This window comes from Lates calcarifer, unplaced genomic scaffold (assembly GCF_001640805.2).
Source record: "Lates calcarifer isolate ASB-BC8 unplaced genomic scaffold, TLL_Latcal_v3 _unitig_2112_quiver_2834, whole genome shotgun sequence".
NCBI classification, from domain to species: Eukaryota; Metazoa; Chordata; class Actinopteri; family Centropomidae; genus Lates; species Lates calcarifer.
This window is the reverse complement of record NW_026115992.1, coordinates 1-17287: the sequence shown is the minus strand read 5'-3', so window position 1 is coordinate 17287 and position 17287 is coordinate 1. Positions and strand designations below refer to the sequence as shown.

The window sequence follows — 17287 nt, the reverse complement described above, 5'->3', positions numbered from 1 at the left end:
CTTCTTTTAATTGGCGAGATTGCTCTCACCCCCCAGTCATTTAATTTTCCCAATATGGCTTCATCCTCCACATATGTAGGTAAATTGATGAATGAAACCACCATCACATCATTTTCTATTTCCTTCCCAATTACCAGACTGTTCTTGATTTTGAAGCCGTCCATCAATTTGTTTTTTTCCACTTTCATTTCTCATTGTTAGTTCATAAAGTTTCATTGTCTTAAATCTGCATCCGATCACATCACCGCACTGCTCTTTCACCGCCTTTAACAGCTCCATCATCGTCACCTCATCTTCTCCGTCTATCTCCGCCGTCACCGTCAATCTCCTCTCATAAGTTATTTTTTCTTTGTCTCCTTCAACCGCATGCCGTCCTCCATTTGCCGTTCCGTTTTCCTTAGCCATGATTTCCGTCCGTATATTTTTCTTTGATTTTTCCCAAACAGCGGCCGCTGTCTGGGAATATGCTCACCTCTTAGAAAAAAAAACAAAATACTTTCTCCACCTATCTCTCTCGGGAAATTTGAAAGCAAAAAGGAAAGTCAAAGTTTACACTTCTCTCAGCTTGTCTCACACACAACCTGCTCCTTCTGCTGCTCAGGGTGGTGTGGCCGTAAGCCACAGCGGCTGCTGAAGACAGACCCTTTATACGTGCCAAAATAACACTGGCAGATCTGTTATTTCACATAGCAATCAACAATAATGGGGATTTTCTCTAACAGTCAACAGCAAAACTAAGAAATAACTACTCCACCCAACAAGAATTTTCCGTATGGCCTGATCAAACATTTGGCTCTGTTCCAAGTCCATTTTCGTCCGAAATTGCTCAAAACGTACATCGGTGAGCCACACGTCCTTGTGGACGACGTATTGGGTCATTGTGCCCAAAACCCAGACTGCGCTCATTCATTCGGCAGCAGTGCAGACTTTACAGAGGTGACTTTCCAGCGCCTAATACCCGATTGCCGAAAGCGACGTGACATAAAACAGAAGTGCAAAACAGAGCGTGAAATACAGGCTGCAAAATAAAAGTAGTTTGGGCGTGCCCTGTCTCAACTACTGGCATTCTGCTGCTGTAAGATAGGCAGGAAAAGATGGGGACAAAAAGCTTACGGCACCTGGTATTCCCAGGCGGTCCCATCCAAGTACTAACCAGGCCCGACCCTGCTTAGCTTCCGAGATCAGACGAGATCGGGCGCGCTCAGGGTGGTGTGGCCGTAAGCCACAGCGGCTGCTGAAGACACCCTTTATACGTGCCAAAATAACACTGGCAGATCTGTTATTTCACATAGCAATCAACAATAATGGGGATTTTCTCTAACAGTCAACAGCAAAACTAAGAAATAACTACTCCACCCAACAAGAATTTCCGTATGGCCTGATCAAACATTTGGCTCTGTTCCAAGTCCATTTTCGTCCGAAATTGCTCAAAACGTACATCGGTGAGCCACACGTCCTTCGTGGACGACGTATTGGGTCATTGTGCCCAAAACCCAGACTGCGCTCATTCATTCGGCAGCAGTGCAGACTTTACAGAGGTGACTTTCCAGCGCCTAATACCCGATTGGCCGAAAGCGACGTGACATAAAACAGAAGTGCAAAACAGAGCGTGAAATACAGGCTGCAAAATAAAAGTAGTTTGGGCGTGCCCTGTCTCAACTACAGAGGAAGCGGCATTCTGCTGCTGTAAGATAGGCAGGAAAAGATGGGGACAAAAAGCTTACGGCACCTGGTATTCCCAGGCGGTCTCCCATCCAAGTACTAACCAGGCCCGACCCTGCTTAGCTTCCGAGATCAGACGAGATCGGGCGCGCTCAGGGTGGTGTGGCCGTAAGCCACAGCGGCTGCTGAAGACAGACCCTTTATACGTGCCAAAATAACACTGGCAGATCTGTTATTTCACATAGCAATCAACAATAATGGGGATTTTCCTAACAGTCAACAGCAAAACTAAGAAATAACTACTCCACCCAACAAGAATTTTCCGTATGGCCTGATCAAACATTTGGCTCTGTTCCAAGTCCATTTTCGTCCGAAATTGCTCAAAACGTACATCGGTGAGCCACACGTCCTTGTGGACGACGTATTGGGTCATTGTGCCCAAAACCCAGACTGCGCTCATTCATTCGGCAGCAGTGCAGACTTTACAGAGGTGACTTTCCAGCGCCTAATACCCGATTGCCGAAAGCCGACGTGACATAAAACAGAAGTGCAAAACAGAGCGTGAAATACAGGCTGCAAAATAAAAGTAGTTTGGGCGTGCCCTGTCTCAACTACAGAGGAAGCGGCATTCTGCTGCTGTAAGATAGGCAGGAAAAGATGGGACAAAAGCTTACGGCACCTGGTATTCCCAGGCGGTCTCCCATCCAAGTACTAACCAGGCCCCACCCTGCGTAGCTTCCGAGATCAGACCGAGATCGGGCGCGCTCAGGGTGGTGTGGCCGTAAGCCACAGCGGCTGCTGAAGACAGACCCTTTATACGTGCCAAAATAACACTGGCAGATCTGTTATTTCACATAGTAATCAACAATAATGGGGATTTCTCTAACAGTCAACAGCAAAACTAAGAAATAACTACTCCACCCAACAAGAATTTTCCGTATGGCCTGATCAAAACATTTGGCTCTGTTCCAAGTCCATTTTCGTCCGACAATTGCTCAAAACGTACATCGGTGAGCCACACGTCCTTGTGGACGACGTATTGGGTCATTGTGCCCAAAACCCAGACTGCGCTCATTCATTCGGCAGCAGTGCAGACTTTACAGAGGTGACTTTCCAGCGCCTAATACCCGATTGCCGAAAGCGACGTGACATAAAACAGAAGTGCAAAAACAGAGCGTGAAATACCAGGCTGCAAAATAAAAGTAGTTTTGGGCCGTGCCCTGTCTCAACTACAGAGGAAGCGGCATTCTGCTGCTGTAAGATAGGCAGGAAAAGATGGGGACAAAAAGCTTACGGCACCTGGTATTCCCAAGGGCGGTCTCCCATCCAAGTACTAACCAGGCCCGACCCTGCTTAGCTTCCGAGATCAGACGAGATCGGGCGCGCTTTTTTTTTTTTTTTTTTTTTTTATTATAAAAAATATACAACAATTCAATTTCACTTAGATCAGAGAAATCCTTAAATTACATCATTCAAATAAACATTTCCTTAAAAATAAAAACCTCAAGGCCCAAACAAACCAGTCAAAAAAAAACATTTTACACATTCATGGAAAATACAAGTTAACTAAACTAAATTCTATCAAAATTAAACAACAAATTCTTTTTTCCCTCCAACTTTATCACTCCACTCTCTTCCACAAACCATTCCTCAAATACATCCTTCTCCAAATAGAACCACATCATATACACATATCTCTTTACCTTTGACACAAACACATCCCAGACCTCCACCCTCTTACCCTCAAAGTGCATCAAGTTCCTTCTACACCATACTGAATGTCTAGCCAAACTCAGAAAAATATTTAACAAATTCACTCTGTAACCCTTCTTCTTTTTAGTTACCCCCAAGTAAAAAAACACTCCTCCATTCTCTCCCTTCTAAAATCCCCTTCCCCAATTCCTCATCCACCCACTGCTTTAATTTCCTACAAAACCCCACCACCTCTCCACATTCCCAGAATAAATGAAATAAAGTTTCCGGTCCGAGCTTGCACACATCACACTCCCTATTTACATCCCTATTAAACTGATGTATAACCACATTTGTGTAAACCCTATTGTGTCTTATTTTGAAATCCAAATTCTCGCACTCGACACTGGTTAAATTTTACAGTTATATTTTCCCACATTGAATTTTACATCGTCATCCCAGCACATACATTCTCCATACTTTTTCGCTTTCAGGAACTTTAAATTCCTCCACCCGCCATAGACTCATAAATTTGTTTCATTTTCAATACGCAAAAGAGTTTCTTAACCCCATTGCAGTCAATATAAAGGACCGGCAGGTCACATGGCTTTGCTGTCACCGTGTGCTTGTCGATCATAGTTACCCAACCCGCTGGAATGCTCTTCTTAATTTTTTCAAAAACATTTTCTACCATTACTCTACTCACATCTTCATCCCATTCCAATAAACAGTCAAAAATTGCTCTCCCCGGCATAAATCCCGGTACATATTCATAAACAATATCTTTAATTTGTCATAACTCCAGCCAAAATAAACATTTCATTGTGCAACATTTTCCCTTTCTCAATTATTTTGGGGTTAAAAAAAATCGGTTGCTTAAAACCTGATTAACATCAATACAGTTATAAAACACTTTTTCCTTAAAAACACCTCCCACACTCCAAAAACCTCTTGATAAAATACAGGTATTTTGTCCAAACATCCTTTTTTTAAACACATGAAAATTCCTTCATCCCCAATCCCTCCACAGTTGTATAGAAACTGTTTAAAAAACATTTTCCATCCATATTCCAAATTCCCATATAAAAATTTTTGTACCATTTTGACTCTCATCGCATTCTTTCTTACCTCGATATCCATTAACTTTAAACCACCCTCTCTCTATTACCAATCAAAGTTTTTGTTGCAATCCTTACACCCCTCCCACTCCAAATAAAACTGTTAACTAAATTTTTCAATTCGTTTAAAACCCAAATCGGCATATCTAGGACCCCTAAAACATAATTATTTTTGATAACAGCAACACATTGACCACTAACACTTTCCCCTTCAGTTTCAGCTGTCTTAGCTTCCAAAAATTTAACGTATTTCTGATTTTGTTTAACACCCCCGTCCACGTTTCATCCCTTGCCTCCTTTTCTTTTGGTCCTAAATTAACCCCCAGAATCTTAATAAAATCATCCTTTATCCTAAACGGGATATTCCATTTTTTGTTCCTCTCCTCCCCAAAAAACATTATTTCAGTTTTGTCAATATTTATTTTCGCACCCGATGCCCCCCCATAAATTTTTCAAATCCTCCATGATAAAATCAACGCTCTCTGCATTTTTTACAGTAAAATTAGTGTCATCTGCAAACTGATAAATTAAACTTTTCTTACCAAATGGAATATCCACTGCTAAAATCCTCCCCATCTTGCTTCACCAGTGTTGCCAATGGCTCTGCAGAAATGCTATATAATATAGCAGACAAAGGACATCCCTGTCTGATAGATCTTCCCAATTTAAAACCTTCAGTTAATGTACCATTAATCTTCACCCTTCCTTTAGCTTGACTATATAACAATTTTAGCCAAGCAATTATCCTATCCCCAAACCCAAATTTTCCCAATGTCCTCCACAAATAATCATGTTCAACTCTGTCGAATGCCTTATTTAAATCCACACTTAATAGCACCCCTCCCTCCTTCTCCCTGTTCATTTGCCCTACCACATCCCTAATAGAGCAAATAGTGTCCGCTATATCCCTCCCCGGTATACTGTACCCCTGAGTGTCCGAAATGATACTACCTGCAACCACCTTTATTCTATTTGCAAAGATTTTTGTTAGAATTTTATAATCACAATTTAACAAGCTTAATGGTCTATAATTTTCCAATTTATTTTTGTTTCCTCTATTCTTATATAGTAATGTGATAATCCCCGTCGCCATAGAATCAGGCACCTCTTGTCTCTCTTCCATGCAAACGAAGAGTTTCATAAGTATTGGAGCCAATACGTCAATAAAGGTCTTATAAAATTCATTTGTTAGCCCATCTGAACCTGGACTTTTGTATTTTTTTGCTTGATTTATTGCCTCTCGAATTTCTTCAATAGTTATCTCCTTATCACACATTTCCCTGTCCTCCTCCGTCAGCTCCACCCCCACCGTGCCCAGAACCTTATCCACTAACTCCTTATTTATTCCTTCCTTTTTAAACAAACTCTCATAATAGGTTTGCACCTCCTCTAAAATGCTTACATAATCGCTTATTTTTTCTCCTGTGTCTTTTTCTAACTCCCAAATAAAATTTTTCCTTTGTCTCTTTCCTTCCAGGTTCAAGAAAAATTTCGTACACTTTTCTCCCTCCACCACATATTTAGCCCTGCTCCTTATTATTGCACCCATGATCTTCTCTTTCTCCAAGTTTTCCAATTTACCCTGCAGCTTTAACACCCTCTCCGTGTCCACGTCAGCTCTTCCTTCCTCCTCCTCCAACTCCTCCCTCAATTCTAATTTCTTTTTTTTCCTCAGAAAATTCCTCAGTTTCGCATATCTCGTGCTTAGTTGCCTTATTTTACTTTTTACCTTCTCCCACCATGCACATGTATTTAACTCAAACAATGGATTTTCTTTTTCCCGCACTATACAATCTACAACCTTTTTTTTATATTCTACTTCCTCTAACAAACACGCATTCAAACACCATACCCCTCCCCCCCTCCCTCCCCTTTCCCCCAACTGAAAAATTAGCGCTGCATGATCACTCAACCCCAGAAAATTATATTTTAAATTCGTCACATAAATCCCCACACATCTTCTAACCAAACATAAATCAATTCTGCTTTGCTTTAGTTTTCCTAAGACCATTTGTCTTCTAGAGAAACTCCTTTTATAGGGATTCTCCTCCCTCCATACATCAATTAAATCCTCCTTTAACATAATATTATGTAGCGCTATTCTCGATGTGTCATTTTTAAAAGACCCAACACTGCACGCGTCTAATCTCGTGCACCATACATTGAAATCCCCGACTATCATACAGTTCCCCTTAACAAAACCCGACATCCTTGCAAAAAAAACCTTTCCTTTGTGTTTCCACATTTGGTGCATAGATATTTACTAAACGAAATAAAACATTTTGTAATTCAAAATCAATAACCAAAATTCTCCCTTTGTTATCCTTATAAATTTCCTTCACATTTTCTATACACCCTTCTTTAACCAAGATAGCCACCCCACATTCCCTCTGTCCCCCATGATTTACAAAAAAAACTCCCTTCCAAAGTCTCTTTATACTATCCATAATTTCCTCAGTCCAATGAGTTTCTTGTAGACAAATAATGTCTGTATTGAGTGCAACGAAAACCTGCTCTGCTTTCCTTTTGTCTCTGAGGCCATTACAGTTTAACGAGGAAATTTTAATTTGTGCACTCATAATACCTTGAAAAACTAAAAGAAAAAAAAACAGCAGAGCTTTCCTCATACCTCTCATTTCTTCACATTCATCCTTTCTGTTCCTTTCTTCTTCCTCTTCAACTGTTTTATTATTTCTTCACTTATGTCCATCTCCTCTCCGCTGCTTCCCCAGCCCACCTCCGTCTCCGTTCCGCCCTCAGCCAACACAGCGGAACGCACTCCTCCTGTCCTCTCATCTCCCGCGCTCCCCCCTCCTTCTCCAGTCACCTCTCCTCCTTGACCTCTCTCACTCTCAGCAGCCGCGCTGACCGCGACGATCTCTGTGCCCGCATCCTCCCGACTGTTGTCCAGCTCCTCCGTTTCCAGCGACCAGATCCGCCCTCCGCCGACCCCCGCCTCCTCCGTCCTCTGGTCCTCCTCCACCTCCACCAACTCCTCCTCCTCCTCCTCCTCCCCCTCCACCATCAGTTCTCCCTCCACCTCCGCCATCTCCTCTCGACTGGATGAAATATCCGAATACGGCGCCTCTCCCCTGAACGCCGCCGATGCTCCACACACACACAAAGCCCTCTTCTCCCCACAGTCACTGCATCTCTCCGTCCCCGCACATTCGCGAGCATAATGCCCCTGATTTCCACATTTAAAACATTTAAATGTCGGACAATCTCGCACCACGTGTCCGGGCTGTATACACAACCGGCAAACTTTCACTTGCCTGTCGTGAATAACACGGAAGTGTTCTGTTCCTCCCGCTGTCTCGAATTTGGCTGAATAAGGCAGGGACTTAACATCTTCGGTGAATTTCACCTTCATGAATCTCGTGCCATCAGCTATTGACGTCCCCGGCCACATCCTTCTTTTAATTGGCGAGATTGCTCTCACCCCCCAGTCATTTAATTTTCCCAATATGGCTTCATCCTCCACATATGTAGGTAAATTGATGAATGAAACCACCATCACATCATTTTCTATTTCCTTCCCAATTACCAGACTGTTCTTGATTTTGAAGCCGTCCATCAATTTGTTTTTTCCACTTTCATTTCTCATTGTTAGTTCATAAAGTTTCATTGTCTTAAATCTGCATCCGATCACATCACCGCACTGCTCTTTCACCGCCTTTAACAGCTCCATCATCGTCACCTCATCTTCTCCGTCTATCTCCGCCGTCACCGTCAATCTCCTCTCATAAGTTATTTTTTCTTTGTCTCCTTCAACCGCATGCCGTCCTCCATTTGCCGTTCCGTTTTCCTTAGCCATGATTTCCGTCCGTATATTTTTCTTTGATTTTTCCCCAAACAGCGGCCGCTGTCTGGGGAATATGCTCACCTCTTAGAAAAAAAAAAACAAAATACTTTCTCCACCTATCTCTCTCGGGAAATTTGAAAGCAAAAAGGAAAGTCAAAGTTTACACTTCTCTCAGCTTGTCTCACACACAACCTGCTCCTTCTGCTGCTCAGGGTGGTGTGGCCGTAAGCCACAGCGGCTGCTGAAGACAGACCCTTTATACGTGCCAAAATAACACTGGCAGATCTGTTATTTCACATAGCAATCAACAATAATGGGGATTTTCTCTAACAGTCAACAGCAAAACTAAGAAATAACTACTCCACCCAACAAGAATTTTCCGTATGGCCTGATCAAACATTTGGCTCTGTTCCAAGTCCATTTTCGTCCGAAATTGCTCAAAACGTACATCGGTGAGCCACACGTCCTTGTGGACGACGTATTGGGTCATTGTGCCCAAAACCCAGACTGCGCTCATTCATTCGGCAGCAGTGCAGACTTTACAGAGGTGACTTTCCAGCGCCTAATACCCGATTGCCGAAAGCGACGTGACATAAAACAGAAGTGCAAAACAGAGCGTGAAATACAGGCTGCAAAATAAAAGTAGTTTGGGCGTGCCCTGTCTCAACTACAGAGGAAGCGGCATTCTGCTGCTGTAAGATAGGCAGGAAAAGATGGGGACAAAAAGCTTACGGCACCTGGTATTCCCAGGCGGTCTCCCATCCAAGTACTAACCAGGCCCGACCCTGCTTAGCTTCCGAGATCAGACGAGATCGGGCGCGCTCAGGGTGGTGTGGCCGTAAGCCACAGCGGCTGCTGAAGACAGACCCTTTATACGTGCCAAAATAACACTGGCAGATCTGTTATTTCACATAGCAATCAACAATAATGGGGATTTTCTCTAACAGTCAACAGCAAAACTAAGAAATAACTACTCCACCCAACAAGAATTTTCCGTATGGCCTGATCAAACATTTGGCTCTGTTCCAAGTCCATTTTCGTCCGAAATTGCTCAAAACGTACATCGGTGAGCCACACGTCCTTGTGGACGACGTATTGGGTCATTGTGCCCAAAACCCAGACTGCGCTCATTCATTCGGCAGCAGTGCAGACTTTACAGAGGTGACTTTCCAGCGCCTAATACCCGATTGCCGAAAGCGACGTGACATAAAACAGAAGTGCAAAACAGAGCGTGAAATACAGGCTGCAAAATAAAAGTAGTTTGGGCGTGCCCTGTCTCAACTACAGAGGAAGCGGCATTCTGCTGCTGTAAGATAGGCAGGAAAAGATGGGGACAAAAAGCTTACGGCACCTGGTATTCCCAGGCGGTCTCCCATCCAAGTACTAACCAGGCCCGACCCTGCTTAGCTTCCGAGATCAGACGAGATCGGGCGCGCTCAGGGTGGTGTGGCCGTAAGCCACAGCGGCTGCTGAAGACAGACCCTTTATACGTGCCAAAATAACACTGGCAGATCTGTTATTTCACATAGCAATCAACAATAATGGGGATTTTCTCTAACAGTCAACAGCAAAACTAAGAAATAACTACTCCACCCAACAAGAATTTTCCGTATGGCCTGATCAAACATTTGGCTCTGTTCCAAGTCCATTTTCGTCCGAAATTGCTCAAAACGTACATCGGTGAGCCACACGTCCTTGTGGACGACGTATTGGGTCATTGTGCCCAAAACCCAGACTGCGCTCATTCATTCGGCAGCAGTGCAGACTTTACAGAGGTGACTTTCCAGCGCCTAATACCCGATTGCCGAAAGCGACGTGACATAAAACAGAAGTGCAAAACAGAGCGTGAAATACAGGCTGCAAAATAAAAGTAGTTTGGGCGTGCCCTGTCTCAACTACAGAGGAAGCGGCATTCTGCTGCTGTAAGATAGGCAGGAAAAGATGGGGACAAAAAGCTTACGGCACCTGGTATTCCCAGGCGGTCTCCCATCCAAGTACTAACCAGGCCCGACCCTGCGTAGCTTCCGAGATCAGACGAGATCGGGCGCGCTCAGGGTGGTGTGGCCGTAAGCCACAGCGGCTGCTGAAGACAGACCCTTTATACGTGCCAAAATAACACTGGCAGATCTGTTATTTCACATAGTAATCAACAATAATGGGGATTTTCTCTAACAGTCAACAGCAAAACTAAGAAATAACTACTCCACCCAACAAGAATTTTCCGTATGGCCTGATCAAACATTTGGCTCTGTTCCAAGTCCATTTTCGTCCGAAATTGCTCAAAACGTACATCGGTGAGCCACACGTCCTTGTGGACGACGTATTGGGTCATTGTGCCCAAAACCCAGACTGCGCTCATTCATTCGGCAGCAGTGCAGACTTTACAGAGGTGACTTTCCAGCGCCTAATACCCGATTGCCGAAAGCGACGTGACATAAAACAGAAGTGCAAAACAGAGCGTGAAATACAGGCTGCAAAATAAAAGTAGTTTGGGCGTGCCCTGTCTCAACTACAGAGGAAGCGGCATTCTGCTGCTGTAAGATAGGCAGGAAAAGATGGGGACAAAAAGCTTACGGCACCTGGTATTCCCAGGCGGTCTCCCATCCAAGTACTAACCAGGCCCGACCCTGCTTAGCTTCCGAGATCAGACGAGATCGGGCGCGCTTTTTTTTTTTTTTTTTTTTTTTTATTATAAAAAATATACAACAATTCAATTTCACTTAGATCAGAGAAATCCTTAAATTACATCATTCAAATAAACATTTCCTTAAAAATAAAAACCTCAAGGCCCAAAACAAACCAGTCAAAAAAAAACATTTTACACATTCATGGAAAATACAAGTTAACTAAACTAAATTCTATCAAAAATTAAACAACAAATTCTTTTTTCCCTCCAACTTTATCACTCCACTCTCTTCCACAAACCATTCCTCAAATACATCCTTCTCCAAATAGAACCACATCATATACACATATCTCTTTACCTTTGACACAAACACATCCCAGACCTCCACCCTCTTACCCTCAAAGTGCATCAAGTTCCTTCTACACCATACTGAATGTCTAGCCAAACTCAGAAAAATATTTAACAAATTCACTCTGTAACCCTTCTTCTTTTTAGTTACCCCAAGTAAAAAAACACTCCTCCATTCTCTCCCTTCTAAAATCCCCTTCCCCCAATTCCTCATCACCCACTGCTTTAATTTCCTACAAAACCCCACCACCTCTCCACATTCCCAGAATAAATGAAATAAAGTTTCCGGTCCGAGCTTGCACACATCACACTCCCTATTTACATCCCTATTAAACTGATGTATAACCACATTTGTGTAAACCCTATTGTGTCTTATTTTGAAATCCAAATTCTCGCACTCGACACTGTTAAATTTTACAGTTATATTTTCCCACATTGATTTTACATCGTCATCCAGCACATACATTCTCCATACTTTTTCGCTTTCAGGAACTTTAAATTCCTCCACCGCCATAGACTCATAAATTTGTTTCATTTTCAATACGCAAAAGAGTTTCTTAACCCCATTGCAGTCAATATAAAGGACCGGCAGGTCACATGGCTTTGCTGTCACCGTGTGCTTGTCGATCATAGTTACCCAACCCGCTGGAATGCTCTTCTTAATTTTTTCAAAAACATTTTCTACCATTACTCTACTCACATCTTCATCCCATTCCAATAAACAGTCAAAAATTGCTCTCCCCGGCATAAATCCCGGTACATATTCATAAACAATATCTTTAATTTGTCTAACTCCAGCCAAAATAAACATTTCATTGTGCAACATTTTCCCTTTCTCAATTATTTTGGGGTTAAAAAAAATCGGTTGCTTAAAAACCTGATTAACATCAATACAGTTATAAAACACTTTTTTCCTTAAAAACACCTCCCACACTCCAAAAACCTCTTGATAAAATACAGGTATTTTGTCCAAACATCCTTTTTTTAAACACATGAAAATTCCTTCATCCCCAATCCCTCCACAGTTGTATAGAAACTGTTTAAAAAACATTTTCCATCCATATTCCAAATTCCCATATAAAAATTTTTGTACCATTTTGACTCTCATCGCATTCTTTCTTACCTCGATATCCATTAACTTTAAACCACCCCTCTCTCTATTACCAATCAAAGTTTTTGTTGCAATCCTTACACCCCTCCCACTCCAAATAAAACTGTTAACTAAATTTTTCAATTCGTTTAAAACCCAAATCGGCATATCTAGGACCCCTAAAACATAATTTATTTTTGATAACAGCAACACATTGACCACTAACACTTTCCCCTTCAGTTTCAGCTGTCTTAGCTTCCAAAAATTTAACGTATTTCTGATTTTGTTTAACACCCCCGTCCACGTTTCATCCCTTGCCTCCTTTTCTTTTGGTCCTAAATTAACCCCCAGAATCTTAATAAAATCATCCTTTATCCTAAACGGGATATTCCATTTTTTGTTCCTCTCCTCCCCAAAAAACATTATTTCAGTTTTGTCAATATTTATTTTCGCACCCGATGCCCCCCCATAAATTTTCAAATCCTCCATGATAAAATCAACGCTCTCTGCATTTTTTACAGTAAAATTAGTGTCATCTGCAAACTGATAAATTAAACTTTTCTTACCAAATGGAATATCCACTGCTAAAATCCTCCCATCTTGCTTCACCAGTGTTGCCAATGGCTCTGCAGAAATGCTATATAATATAGCAGACAAAGGACATCCCTGTCTGATAGATCTTCCCAATTTAAAACCTTCAGTTAATGTACCATTAATCTTCACCCTTCCTTTAGCTTGACTATATAACAATTTTAGCCAAGCAATTATCCTATCCCCAAACCCAAATTTTCCCAATGTCCTCCACAAATAATCATGTTCAACTCTGTCGAATGCCTTATTTAAATCCACACTTAATAGCACCCCTCCCTCCTTCTCCCTGTTCATTTGCCCTACCACATCCCTAATAGAGCAAATAGTGTCCGCTATATCCCTCCCCGGTATACTGTACCCCTGAGTGTCCGAAATGATACTACCTGCAACCACCTTTATTCTATTTGCAAAGATTTTTGTTAGAATTTTATAATCACAATTTAACAAGCTTAATGGTCTATAATTTTCCAATTTATTTTTGTTTCCTCTATTCTTATATAGTAATGTGATAATCCCCGTCGCCATAGAATCAGGCACCTCTTGTCTCTCTTCCATGCAAACGAAGAGTTTCATAAGTATTGGAGCCAATACGTCAATAAAGGTCTTATAAAATTCATTTGTTAGCCCATCTGAACCTGGACTTTTGTATTTTTTTTGCTTGATTTATTGCCTCTCGAATTTCTTCAATAGTTATCTCCTTATCACACATTTCCCTGTCCTCCTCCGTCAGCTCCACCCCCACCGTGCCCAGAACCTTATCCACTAACTCCTTATTTATTCCTTCCTTTTTAAACAAACTCTCATAATAGGTTTGCACCTCCTCTAAAATGCTTACATAATCGCTTATTTTTTCTCCTGTGTCTTTTTCTAACTCCCAAATAAAATTTTTCCTTTGTCTCTTTCCTTCCAGGTTCAAGAAAAATTTCGTACACTTTTCTCCCTCCACCACATATTTAGCCCTGCTCCTTATTATTGCACCCATGATCTTCTCTTTCTCCAAGTTTTCCAATTTACCCTGCAGCTTTAACACCCTCTCCGTGTCCACGTCAGCTCTTCCTTCCTCCTCCTCCAACTCCTCCCTCAATTCTAATTTCTTTTTTTTCCTCAGAAAATTCCTCAGTTTCGCATATCTCGTGCTTAGTTGCCTTATTTTACTTTTTACCTTCTCCCACCATGCACATGTATTTAACTCAAACAATGGATTTTCTTTTTCCCGCACTATACAATCTACAACCTTTTTTTTATATTCTACTTCCTCTAACAAACACGCATTCAAACACCATACCCCTCCCCCCTCCCTCCCCTTTCCCCCAACTGAAAAATTAGCGCTGCATGATCACTCAACCCCAGAAAATTATATTTTAAATTCGTCACATAAATCCCCACACATCTTCTAACCAAACATAAATCAATTCTGCTTTGCTTTAGTTTTCCTAAGACCATTTGTTCTTCTAGAGAAACTCCTTTTATAGGGATTCTCCTCCCTCCATACATCAATTAAATCCTCCTTTAACATAATATTATGTAGCGCTATTCTCGATTGTGTCATTTTTAAAAGACCCAACACTGCACGCGTCTAATCTCGTGCACCATACATTGAAATCCCCGACTATCATACAGTTCCCCTTAACAAACCCGACATCCTTGCAAAAAAACCTTTCCTTTGTGTTTCCACATTTGGTGCATAGATATTTACTAAACGAAATAAAACATTTTGTAATTCAAAATCAATAACCAAAATTCTCCCTTTGTTATCCTTATAAATTTCCTTCACATTTTCTATACACCCTTCTTTAACCAAGATAGCCACCCCACATTCCCTCTGTCCCCCATGATTTACAAAAAAAACTCCCTTCCAAAGTCTCTTTATACTATCCATAATTTCCTCAGTCCAATGAGTTCTTGTAGACAAATAATGTCTGTATTGAGTGCAACGAAAACCTGCTCTGCTTTCCTTTTGTCTCTGAGGCCATTACAGTTTAACGAGGAAATTTTTAATTTGTGCACTCATAATACCTTGAAAAAACTAAAAAGAAAAAAAAAACAGCAGAGCTTTCCTCATACCTCTCATTTCTTCACATTTCATCCTTTCTGTTCCTTTCTTCTTCCTCTTCAACTGTTTTATTATTTCTTCACTTATGTCCATCTCCTCTCCGCTGCTTCCCCAGCCCACCTCCGTCTCCGTTCCGCCCTCAGCCAACACAGCGGAACGCACCCTCCTGTCCTCTCATCTCCCGCGCTCCCCCTCCTTCTCCAGTCCACCTCTCCTCCTTGACCTCTCTCACTTCAGCAGCCGCGCTGACCGCGACGATCTCTGTGCCCGCATCCTCCCGACTGTTGTCCAGCTCCTCCGTTTCCAGCGACCAGATCCGCCCTCCGCCGACCCCCGCCTCCTCCGTCCTCTGGTCCTCCTCCACCTCCACACTCCTCCTCCTCCTCCTCCTCCCCCTCCACCATCAGTTCTCCTCCACCTCCGCCATCTCCTCTCGACTGGATGAAATATCCGAATACGGCGCCTCTCCCCTGAACGCCGCCGATGCTCCACACACACACAAAGCCCTCTTCTCCCCACAGTCACTGCATCTCTCCGTCCCCGCACATTCGCGAGCATAATGCCCCTGATTTCCACATTTAAAACATTTAAATGTCGGACAATCTCGCACCACGTGTCCGGGCTGTATACACAACCGGCAAACTTTTACTTGCCTGTCGTGAATAACACGGAAGTGTTCTGTTCTCCCGCTGTCTCAAATTTGGCTGAATAAGGCAGGGACTTAACATCTTCGGTGAATTTCACCTTCATGAATCTCGTGCCATCAGCTATTGACGTCCCCGGCCACATCCTTCTTTTAATTGGCGAGATTGCTCTCACCCCCCAGTCATTTAATTTTCCCAATATGGCTTCATCCTCCACATATGTAGGTAAATTGATGAATGAAACCACCATCACATCATTTTCTATTTCCTTCCCAATTACCAGACTGTTCTTGATTTTGAAGCCGTCCATCAATTTGTTTTTTCCACTTTCATTTCTCATTGTTAGTTCATAAAGTTTCATTGTCTTAAATCTGCAGCCGATCACATCACCGCACTGCTCTTTCACCGCCTTTAACAGCTCCATCATCGTCACCTCATCTTCTCCGTCTATCTCCGCCGTCACCGTCAATCTCCTCTCATAAGTTATTTTTTCTTTGTCTCCTTCAACCGCATGCCGTCCTCCATTTGCCGTTCCGTTTTCCTTAGCCATGATTTCCGTCCGTATATTTTTCTTTGATTTTCCCCAAACAGCCGCTGTCTGGGGAATATGCTCACCTCTTAGAAAAAAAAAACAAAATACTTTCTCCACCTATCTCTCTCGGGAAATTTGAAAGCAAAAAGGAAAGTCAAAGTTTACACTTCTCTCAGCTTGTCTCACACACAACCTGCTCCTTCTGCTGCTCAGGGTGGTGTGGCCGTAAGCCACAGCGGCTGCTGAAGACAGACCCTTTATACGTGCCAAAATAACACTGGCAGATCTGTTATTTCACATAGCAATCAACAATAATGGGGATTTTCTCTAACAGTCAACAGCAAAACTAAGAAATAACTACTCCACCAACAAGAATTTTCCGTATGGCCTGATCAAACATTTGGCTCTGTTCCAAGTCCATTTTCGTCCGAAATTGCTCAAAACGTACATCGGTGAGCCACACGTCCTTGTGGACGACGTATTGGGTCATTGTGCCCAAAACCCAGACTGCGCTCATTCATTCGGCAGCAGTGCAGACTTTACAGAGGTGACTTTCCAGCGCCTAATACCGATTGCCGAAAGCGACGTGACATAAAACAGAAGTGCAAAACAGAGCGTGAAATACAGGCTGCAAAATAAAAGTAGTTTGGGCGTGCCCTGTCTCAACTACAGAGGAAGCGGCATTCTGCTGCTGTAAGATAGGCAGGAAAAGATGGGGACAAAAAGCTTACGGCACCTGGTATTCCCAGGCGGTCTCCCATCCAAGTACTAACCAGGCCGACCCTGCTTAGCTTCCGAGATCAGACGAGATCGGGCGCGCTCAGGGTGGTGTGGCCGTAAGCCACAGCGGCTGCTGAAGACAGACCCTTTATACGTGCCAAAATAACACTGGCAGATCTGTTATTTCACATAGCAATCAACAATAATGGGGATTTTCTCTAACAGTCAACAGCAAAACTAAGAAATAACTACTCCACCCAACAAGAATTTTCCGTATGGCCTGATCAAACATTTGGCTCTGTTCCAAGTCCATTTTCGTCCGAAATTGCTCAAAACGTACATCGGTGAGCCACACGTCCTTGTGGACGACGTATTGGGTCATTGTGCCAAAACCCAGACTGCGCTC

General features: G+C 42.7%; 7 non-coding genes across 7 annotated transcripts; all 7 read right to left on the bottom strand.

The window, feature by feature from the left end:
- Positions 1-1106: 1106 nt before the first annotated feature.
- LOC127139718 (5S ribosomal RNA) lies at positions 1107-1223 on the bottom strand. Its single transcript, XR_007810077.1, has one exon. It is a non-coding gene; the product is annotated as a 5S ribosomal RNA (ribosomal RNA).
- A 494-nt stretch (positions 1224-1717) lies between these two features.
- On the bottom strand, positions 1718-1836 carry LOC127139716 (5S ribosomal RNA). Its single transcript, XR_007810075.1, has one exon. It is a non-coding gene; the product is annotated as a 5S ribosomal RNA (ribosomal RNA).
- A 493-nt stretch (positions 1837-2329) lies between these two features.
- On the bottom strand, positions 2330-2449 carry LOC127139714 (5S ribosomal RNA). Its single transcript, XR_007810073.1, has one exon. It is a non-coding gene; the product is annotated as a 5S ribosomal RNA (ribosomal RNA).
- A 6553-nt stretch (positions 2450-9002) lies between these two features.
- Positions 9003-9121, bottom strand: LOC127139715 (5S ribosomal RNA). Its single transcript, XR_007810074.1, has one exon. It is a non-coding gene; the product is annotated as a 5S ribosomal RNA (ribosomal RNA).
- A 495-nt stretch (positions 9122-9616) lies between these two features.
- Positions 9617-9735, bottom strand: LOC127139712 (5S ribosomal RNA). The gene has a single exon (XR_007810071.1). It is a non-coding gene; the product is annotated as a 5S ribosomal RNA (ribosomal RNA).
- A 495-nt stretch (positions 9736-10230) lies between these two features.
- LOC127139717 (5S ribosomal RNA) lies at positions 10231-10349 on the bottom strand. The gene has a single exon (XR_007810076.1). It is a non-coding gene; the product is annotated as a 5S ribosomal RNA (ribosomal RNA).
- Positions 10350-16885: 6536 nt separating this feature from the next.
- LOC127139713 (5S ribosomal RNA) lies at positions 16886-17003 on the bottom strand. The gene has a single exon (XR_007810072.1). It is a non-coding gene; the product is annotated as a 5S ribosomal RNA (ribosomal RNA).
- Between the last annotated feature and the right edge of the window lie 284 nt (positions 17004-17287).